The sequence below is a fragment of the Pongo abelii genome, chromosome Y (genome assembly GCF_028885655.2).
Source record: "Pongo abelii isolate AG06213 chromosome Y, NHGRI_mPonAbe1-v2.0_pri, whole genome shotgun sequence".
NCBI lineage: Eukaryota > Metazoa > Chordata > Mammalia > Primates > Hominidae > Pongo > Pongo abelii.
In genome coordinates, this window is record NC_072009.2 from 56,274,618 (window position 1) to 56,285,091 (window position 10,474).

At 38.9% G+C, this 10,474-nt stretch overlaps 1 pseudogene; it reads right to left on the reverse strand.

Moving 5' to 3' along the window:
* Positions 1-3,981: 3,981 nt before the first annotated feature.
* LOC129053335 (adenylate kinase isoenzyme 6-like) lies at positions 3,982-10,234 on the reverse strand (annotated as a pseudogene).
* Positions 10,235-10,474: the final 240 nt, after the last annotated feature.

Here is a 10,474-nt window from a genome sequence, read left to right on the forward strand (position 1 = left end):
TTTCCAATAAAACACAACGTAGCACAGATGAAAACCTTGCACATATGGGCAAACGGTAATTGGAACATCTATACCATTCCAATATATCTATTGGAACATCAGTACTCATTGAAGCATTATTCACAAAGGCCAATATTTGAAAGCAAAACAAACTTTCCTCATCAAATAAATGAATAAATACAATCTGTGATATAAAAGTAATGGAAAACTACTCAGCCTTTAAAAGGAATAGAAAATGGAATGGTTTTCATCAGGAGTCAGGTGTTAAAAAACCTGGGTATTATTAGTTTATATTGAGTTTTAGTTTTGCAAAAGAAAAAAGTTTTACAGATATGTTGCATAGCAATGTAAATACACTTAACGTGGCTAAACTGTATAAGAAAAAATAAGATTTTCAGTTTTATATTATGTATTTTTGCTACAATTAAAATTAACAGTGACAGCTGAGGGCAGGTGGCTCAGGCCTGTAATCTCAACACTCTAGGAGGCCAAGGTGTTCAGATCACTTGAGATTAAGAATTCAAGACCAACCTGGCCCCATTTCTACTAAAAATACAAAACTTAGTCAGGCATGGTGGTGCAAGCCTTTATTACCAGCTATTCAGGAGGCTGAAGCAGAAGAATTACTTTAACCTGGGAGATAGAGGTTGCAGTGAGCTGAGACTGTGCCACTGCACTTTCAGTGACAGAGCAAGAGTCTGTCTTAAAAATAAATAAGACAGCTAACAGAAATAGAGTTACAAACTTTCTAAAAAGTTACCTTCAAACTACAAAAAAGTTTCTTTCACACTAAGATATTATAAGATAAAGACGTTGAAATTAAGACAATTTCCATGAATACTCACCTAGACAGAATCAATTATTGGTCACCAGCCAAGAAGAAAAATATACAAATCATAAACAAAATAGGGGTAAAGTTTATAAAAGCAAACAAAAACTTAGATAATTATATTGACAAAGGAAGTAGGGCTGATTCATAGTTGACTTTTGCCTCACAGTGTATTAAGATGTACAGAGCTGACAATTGTCAAACAAAATTATAATATATAAATTAAAACTAAAAACAGTAAACTGATTTAAGGTGGCCTACCCTAAAAAATGAAACAAACAGATACAAAATTGCAAACAAAGTTAAAATTAACATTAACACCCCAAATTCTGATTTGAATACTGCAAATCAAAACTGTAATAAATAGGTAGAAACTAGAAACACAACTTATGTGAAGCAGCCTTCTCTGAAAAATACAGAAATATAAAATACAAAACTTAGTGAAGAGCAACTTTAACCCATAAAATCCTCAATAAACGAGATAAAATTCTAGATAACTACAATTTTCAACTCTAACTGTGCATCCACAAAAAACATGAATTTTGAAATGTTTGATACAGTTAGGGCAGTAACATTTCAAAGAAAACACATTATAATTATTCATAAAGAACTTTGATGAGAAAGTTTTAAAAAATAAACATTTAAGTAATACTAGAGAAACTTTTAAATTATGCTAGTGATACTTTGATATATTGCTGCTTTGTTTTCCCTTTTTTTTTTTTTTTTTTTGAGACGGAGTTTTACTCTTGTTTCCCAGGCTGCAGGGCAATGATCTTGGTTCACCACAACCTCCACCTCCCAGGTTCAAGCTATTCTCCTGCCTCAGCCACCTGAGCAGCTGGAACTACAGACATGTGCCACCATGCTCAGCTAATTTTGTATTTTTAGTAGAGATGGAGTTTCTCCATGTTGTTCAGGCTTCTTGTCTCAAACTTCTGACCTCAGGTGAACCACCTGGCTTGGCCTCCCAAAGTGCTTGGATTACAGGTATAAGCCACCATGCCCGGCCCATTGCTGCTTTTCTTACAAAATAGTAAGTCTGTAATTTAGCCTTTAGAAGAAAAGTCTTACATTTCTAAATACAATAACTATATATATTTTACATACAGTATAATAAATTGATACATAAAATAAAATTGGTTATAAGTTGTGCTATTATTCAGGTAAAAGTTGAGGAAACTGGTAGAAAATGCTAATAATAACATTGTGCCTAAAGTCGATGAAACATACAAGACAAATATTTTAATAAATTTTATAATTTATATGTAACATATACATTTGAGGATGTTGTATTATTTTATTTATGTATTTATTTTTTGAGGCAGAGTCTCACTCTGCTGACCAGGCTGGTGTGCAGTGGAAGAATCTTGGCTCACTGCCAACTCCACCTCCCAGTTTCAAGTGATTCTCTTTTCTCAGCCTCTCAAGTAACTATGATTACAGATGCATGCCACTACACCTGGCTAATTTTTGTACTTTTAGTAGAATTGGGGTTTCACTATGTTGGCCAGGCTGGTCTCAAATTCCTGGCCTCATGATCTGCCCACCTCTGCCTCCCAAAGTGCTGGGATTACATGTGTGAGCCACCATGCCAGGCCTTGAGCACGCTATTGTAGAACTTCTGAAACCAAGATTGCAGGCAAATTACAGACATATGACAATTCAGAAAGTGAAAACACAGTCATGATAATCTTCATGTTAAAGAAGACAGAATCACAAAATAATAAGTGAGAAATAAGGTAATAATTGGAAATTCAATGTATGTAGAGCAATGTTTTAATTTCCCCTATGGGAAAAGTTTTTGTAAGGAATCCATAAAATGAGTACATACAATAAGCCACCCTATAGTAGATACTCTTGGCATATGGCGTTTAAATTTTTAAGATTAGGTCCTGATAAGGAAAAAGAATTCTCCATAAAATAATTTTTTATATTTAACAAGATACTTTTGCACATAAAGATTTTCCATCAAATTTTTTTTGTAGAATTATGTTTTAAACCTACATAAGATGAGAAATTATAAAGCAGGAAACATGTGCCATCTCTCTCTGTGGTATTCCTGAAATTTCTTTTTTTATTGTGTAATCCCATTTATATGAAATATCCAGAATATGCAAATCCATAGAGACAGAAAGCAGACTAGTAACTGCAAAGTGAAGAGGAGGAAAGAATAGAGAGTGACTGCTAAACGGTACAGGATTTTCCTTTATCATCACTGCTTTCCTCACAGTGGTGACAGTCATAACCCTGTTAATAAGTTAAAACCAATGGAATGTATAATTCATTTATGTTTGTTTTTAGAGTCTAAGGTCTCACTATGTTGCCTAGGCTGTTCTTGAACTCCTGCCTCAAGCAATTCTCCACCTCAGCCACCCCAGCTGCTGGGATTACAAGCATAAGCCACCATATCCAGTTCTGATTATACACTTCAAAATTGTAAATTGGATTGTATGATATGTATATCTCAGCTAAAAGAAAAGGGGGCAGTTCTGTACTGATATGATATAAACTCCAAATATATTAAGTAAAAAAAGAGAGGTACAGAATAGTGTGTGCAATATACTATTATGTTCTAAAAAAATTGTACACCCGTATATATACACTGTGCAGACATAAAACCTCTTAAAAGATATACTGGAAACCAGTAACATTATTTCCTAAAGTGAAGGATCCTGGATTGCCTGTGGATATTGTGTTTTGGAATGGAAACCTAACTTTTCAACATGCTCTTTTGTACCTTTTAAATTTTCTATAGAGTACAACACTTCCCTTATTTTCTACGTTCTAGAAAGAAAAAACTAATACTTTGATGCTTTCTCTTTAGTCTTTAGTTTATTTTAAGAGATCATCTACATTTTTTTCTGTAATAAACTTAAAACATATCCACCCATTTTGTCAGATTTATTTATTCCTTAGCAATTTGTTTTAAAATTACAGTTTTTGTCTCAATCCTTAATTATACTATATTCATTATATTTCAGATGTTTAGGTTTCTCATGGAGAAAAAGATACCCAGGCATAAACCTCTTTACTATCCACCTGCTACTCCTGCAACATGATTTTAATAAAGTGTTACTGATACTTGAACAATTTCTATGATGTCAGCAGAGTAATATCAACAAGAATGATTGTAAGGTAGCTGGCCCTATAAGTCAAGAGTTGTGATATTTGATCCACTGTTCAATCCATTTCTAGATCTGATCTATATTATTTTCTTATTTATGTATGTATGTATGTATATATATATTTATTTATTTTTGTTTATTTTGAGACGGAGTCTCGCTCTGTCGCCCAGGCTGGAGTGCAGTGGTGCAATCTCAGCTCACTGTAAGCTATGCATCCCAGGTTCATGCCATTCTCCTGCCTCAGCCTCCTGGGAAGATAGGACTACAGGCACACACCAACATGCCCCAGCTAATTGTTTTTTTTTTTTTTTGTATTTTTAATAGAGATGGGGTTACACTGTGTTAGCCAGGATAGTCTTGATCTCTTGACCTCGTGATCCACCCACCTTGGCCTCCCAAACTCTCAGGATTACAGGTGTGAGCCACTGCGCCCAGCCAATCTGATCTACATTATTTTCTAGCTCTTCCCGTATATTGCTGGGCAACTGATGCATGATTTCTTCCTTGTGGGATATTGTGGCTTCTTTATAAAGAACTTGAATAATCTCACAATGAGTATTGTCTGTTAGAGTCTTCTCATTATAATCCCTTGTTTTGATTCTTTCGTACAATACATTGGTATCTGTCCTCAGCACAAAAACTATGTGAAACCAGCGTTTAAGGAAGAAATCAAAACCGTGGTAATCAAAAATAACTCCACCTTCTCTCATTTGGTTATCTAACTCATCAAGTACTCTGTCTTCATCTAAAATGGGACAGTCATACTCTTCATCATAGACATCATACAATTGCTCTTCTCAAGATAAATCACCCACATCAATGTATTTCAGTCCTGATACTGATGCAAGTTCTTTGCCTAGTGTGGTTCTTCCAACCCCTGGTGTACCGGTGAGTAGGAAGTTCACAAGCAATGACAGCTTGCCACGATGTCTCTGAGTGCCTTGCTCACATGTCTTTGCACTACTGTTCTTGGAATTTCTAAACCAAATCCCAATGCCTCCACTAGTCCCTTCACATACCTTTGACTTGAGACACCACACATTTATTTAAAAATTGCATAACATAGAGGTCTCCAGAAATGCGCATAGATTTCCCCAGATTCCCAAAACTAATGAAAACTAGTCAGATCATGTAGGTTCTTACAGATTCTGAAAGGACTTTGGTTTTCAGTGTGAATGCACTGGAAGATTCTGGGAGGGAGAAAAGAAGCCATAGAAGATTGAAGAGCGTAGGTAAACATGCGACAGGAACATGTTTCTCTGTGACAGCAAGAAAAATAAAATTAGGCTTTTTTAAAACAATTTCCATTGGAACAGAGGTGACCAAACCATATTTAAACTCTGGCTTTCTCTAAGACCTTTGGACCTCTCCCATGTGTTACGTGCTCATTTATTTTCACCTTGCTTTGTACATGGCTATTGCCTCCTCTCTTTCCACACTGCAGGAATTTTGCTACAGACTATCCACCAGAGATTTTTTTTTCCTTCCCCACAATAGTAATTGGGCTCACCATAAAAAGCCTAACTCCCAGCATCTTCCTCAGGACAGACTTAAAGCTGTAGTGTATGTGTTGAGATGTTTGTCCTTTTGAGAAGTTGCCTAATGAATAGATTATTTCCTGACATGGAATGCTGAAGGACATGATGGAGTCATACAGGTGAGAGTTGTGTCTGATGAGAAGAAAGAAAATTGCAGCACTAGAGAAACTGCAATACCACAGACAGTCAACTGGGAAATAAAATAGGTAATCAATCTAAAAACAATGGAAAAATTTCTCTTTAACTGAGAAATACACACAGATCCAGAGAAGACATATCTGAGAATGCATCTGTGAAGCAGATGCATAGCCTGTTTGATTTCTGTCAATATCACCTTCACTAAGCCAGTTTTTTTTTTTTTTTTTTGAGAAATAGTTTTGCTTTGTCCCCCAGGCTGGAGTGCAGTGGAGCAATCTCAGCTCACTGCAATCTCCGTCTCCCGGGTTCAAGCAATTCTCTTGTCTCAGTCTCCTGAGTGGCTGGGATGAGAGGTACACACCACAATGCCCAGCTAATTTTTTTTTATTTTCAGTAGAGACAGGTTTTGCTATGTTAGCCAGGCTGGTCTCAAACTTCTGGCCTCCAGTAATCTGCCCATCTCGGCCTCCCAAAGTGCTGGGATTACAGGCATGAGCTACCGTGCTCTGTCATGCCAGCCTTTAAATGCTAGATTTGATGGATGTTGTATAATTTTCCAGATCTTATAAAAAATTACAAGGCATATGGAGAAGGTGTAAAATACACTTCACTGGAAGAAACAGAATAAATATCCAGAAGTTGAATCTTAAGAAATGAAGGTTTTTTCATACCTGATAAAGAATTAAAAATAATTAAACGTTCTCAGTGAACAAAGATAAAACAAAAATAAACAATTGAATAACATTTAAAAATAATAAATGAATAAAATGTGATATCAACAAAGAGATTAAACCTTTTTCTAAAAACCCAACAGAAATTGTGGCATTGAGGGATCCAATAACTGGCATTTACAAATTCACTACAGAGACACAACAGCAAACAATGGAGCAGAAAAAGAATCAGAAAATTAAACATACATTATTCACAGATATTTAGGCCTGGAAATCAATTTTTGAAAAAAAATAGAAAAAGTAAGTGTGAAATATGAGACTTACTGGACATCATCAAGTAAACCAATATATTTAGAGAAAGAGTCTTATAAAAAGAACATACAAAGAAAATGACATAAATGTTATTTGGGAGAAAAAGAGGGCATGCTGAGAAACTTATACATTGCATTGATGAAACAAAAAATACTAATAACCAAGAATAATTGATCTGGAAAGAACTGTACTTCAAAAATTAGAAGAATAAAGCCTTTCTAACTTTAAAATAAAAAATCTAAGGTTGCTTACTACTAGAATGACCCTAGAAAAAAATGCAAATGAGAGTCAATTATGTTGAAACATTAAATGATGCTGGACAGCATCATAAAACCATATGAAAATATAAAGCTCTCTGTTAAATATAAATACATACAAAGATATAAAATTTGCTATTGTAATAATAATTCTGCATAAAATTCTTAAATCTCTGGAAAATACACACGATATATAGAGATATAATTTGTAACATAAGTAAGAGAGTGGGGGAAGTAAAAATGAATATATTTTGTAAGCTGTTAACTTGAAGTTGAAGGCAAAAGCTGTTTGCCCTGGGGACCTTAGCACTGGGCAAGGGATGAGGCAAAGTTACCATTTTGTATCCCTTAGTTCTTCCATCTCCCCCTACTCTGCATAGGGATTTTTCTTGGTCTGCAGGGATAGTCAGTGTGACCAGGCTCTGTTCTACACACAGAGACAGGTGTAGGTAGGCATGACAAATATAGAGGTGGCCTGGGATTCTAAAAAGAATTAAATATTCAAAAAGTGGAAAATTGAGAATTTTGGGCATGATTCTCTGGGCTTTGGGTTGGGTTGGGTTGGGGTAAGTCCCTGCTTCCAGCCATGCGGTTTCTCATCATAGTTGTTGGGGCCTTCTCCCTGTAGGTGTCCCTTAAGGAGATGTTGCAGGAGATTTAGCCGGTGCTGATGGTCCATGAAGAAATGTGTTACTGCCCCTGCGTCTCACTGCACCTGGACAGCAACATGCCGAACAGCTTCCCTGGGCTGCAAAACAGTGAGGAGCTGCAGGGGGCTCAGGGCTGTGTATGAGGGAAGGCTGGTTTCGAAGTTGGGTAGACTGTCTTGGGGAGGGACCCCAAAAGAAGGGCCAGGCAGCACTTCCCTACTCCTCGGAGATCTTTGTGTCACAGATAAGAATGTGCATGTAGGATTGGACCACAGGCTTCCTTCTCTAGCCTGTCACACCAACACCTTATAACTTCACAGCCCACAAGTTAAAGAACTGACTTTTGATTCTAAAATATCAGGCAGTACAAAGCCAGGCTTGATATCAGCCCAATCAAACTCTTTAAAGCTAAATGATTCTTGGAAAAAAAAAAAAAAAAACTTAAAAAGATTCACAGTGTTTGAGTGGGGAAATCTTCCCAGTGCAGCACCAACTGCTGTGTTGAGATTCACCTGGTTGTAAAGCAAAATCTCTTATGTACTCATGTTCCCTGGGAAAAAGCCACTCATGTTCTCAGGGTCTACCTGCTTGCTAAGAGCAATTATGGAAAAGATTTGTAGCTCAATGGTGCCCATAGTTGATCACAGAACCTTTCCTCTTTCCCAAAACAGCCACCATTAACATTCAATGAGACACACACTGGAAGATGGTCCTGAAGTTGGAGACCCTGGGGAGTCCTCAGCACACCCCTGCATGAGGGCTGCCCAAAAAGGCAGCTGTAAATGCTCCATCTTCCCAAGACACTAGTGCAAAAAAAGCAGTTAGCCTTGTCGGCTCCCCAAGAACCATGTGTGCTTCAGAGGCATTTGGCAGAAAATTCTTCATAAGAAAGGATCTCTGCCCACTAGCAGACAGGAGTGTGTGTTTGTGTGAGTGTGTATATGTTGAAATTATGAACCTTTTGTGTTCATTATGGGATTTGAAAATAGAGACCTAAAGTTGAAAATTAAAATCACCCATGAAAGCATCTTGCAAACTATTTTCTGTTCTAAATGTGATGTTTTAGGGTACAGGGCCCTCGTAACATCCTACTTCCCTCTCCCTGAAAGAGTTGCACACACTATACAAGGCCTGCTTCCACATGAACCACATCCAAGAGCAGCTTAAGAGCCTTGACCCATCTGCCACCTTCAGCAGGGCTGACTAAAGCTGCTTGTTCTTCTCGAACATCTTCTCCAATGACCTGAGAGGTGGGAGAGACATTGGGGCCAGGATTGAAAAGAGGGAAGGGGAGCATGGAGACCAGAGGCTGAGGACCAGGTTTTCTCACATGGAGGGGTCTGGCCTAGAGGCCCTCAAACCAGGGTCAAATTTAGGTGGAGACAACTGGCCTTGGGTGGCCTTTTGCTGACCACCAGCCTCGAGTCCCTTAAACAGTAGAAAGTGAAAGAATGGCTTGGAGATGAGCCTCATTGACTGTGTGCCACCTAAGTACATCTTGCCAGGGACCCAGGAGGGACCATGGTGTCTCCAGAGCCATGACTGGAAGGTGGAACTCACAAAGGGAGCAAAGAAGAGGGTTCTCAGTGAGATGAAGAGCTTATTTTTACTTTACCACTCCTGAAGCGCTTTCAGTGCCTAAAAGTGCCTAGCATGAACAGCTGGAACCCACTTCCTGGAAACTGCAAGATGCAAGAGGCCTTCATGTACCTCTTTGTAATTACAGACAAGGACAAGAAGGGCCCCATCACTGCATCCTCATGGGGCTTTTACTGGATCCAGTAAGTCTCTGCCGGCTTCCCAAAGACTCCTGGGATGTCACTTCTGGGTCTGTGAACAGACAACTAGGTCACTTCCTCACTGCCCACTTCCTCCTTGTAGGCCTACAGCCTATTGCTCACCAGCCCTTGCTTCCTAAGCCATTCCTCACTGGAGCTGCTCGAGTACCACAGTCTGAACTTCACAAAACTCTTTGTCATACCATGAGAGAAAAGGTAGGGCTGCCAGGCATGGTGGCTCATGCCTGTAATCCCAACACTTTGGAAGGCCAAGGCGGGCAGATCACGAGGTCAGGAGTTTGAGACCAGTCTGGCCAATGTGGTGAAACTCCATCTCTACTAAAAATTCAAAAATTAGCTGGGCGTGGTGATGCATGCCTGTAGTCCCAGCTGCTTGGAGGCTGAGGCAGGAGAATTCCTTGAACCCGGGAGGGGAAGGTTGCAGTGAGCTGAGATCACATTGATTCACTCCAGTCCAGGAGACAGAATGAGACTTCTTCTCAAAAAGTAATAAAATAAAATAAAATAAAATAATACAATACAATACAATACAATACAATACAATGCAATAAAATAGAAAATAAAATGTAATGTCACTGTTTCATCTCCCCAGCTGGCCAAATCTCAAGAGCTTCTGCCCAAGCAATCTACCCCCACTGCTTGAGTCCCCTCTAGGGAGCTGACAGTGTGACAGGGGGTATCCCTGGTAGTGGAGGCCATTTGCTTCTATCTGACCTCAGGGCAGATTCTCGGGGCAAGAAGATCCTAGAGCAGATGGAAGTCTCAGAGAAGAAGCCTATGGCAGGGTTCTGGGCTCACTGGTCTGTGTATCTCCCTCTCCCCTGCTTGTCATGAGGTCCAGCACCACACACTCACCCAGGTCACTGCTCTATTCCAGGTGTGCAGCTGGATGGCTCCCCTGGCAGAGGATGCCATGGACTCTGTGCATACAGAGAATGCCTACAACTTGAGGCTGTACTATGAGGAGAACATTCCTGAACAGGGTCATGCAGACTGGTCCTGGCCTCAGTGGGAACCCCCTTCCTCCTGGGTACTAGACAGAATTTTGTGCACTTTCCTGAAGGCTCCATGCTGGGTCTGTTCATTTGGAAGTTTGAGGCTGTCCATAGAGAGGTAACAAAAGAGACTTCTCCTCCATCTGGAAAAAAAAAAAAG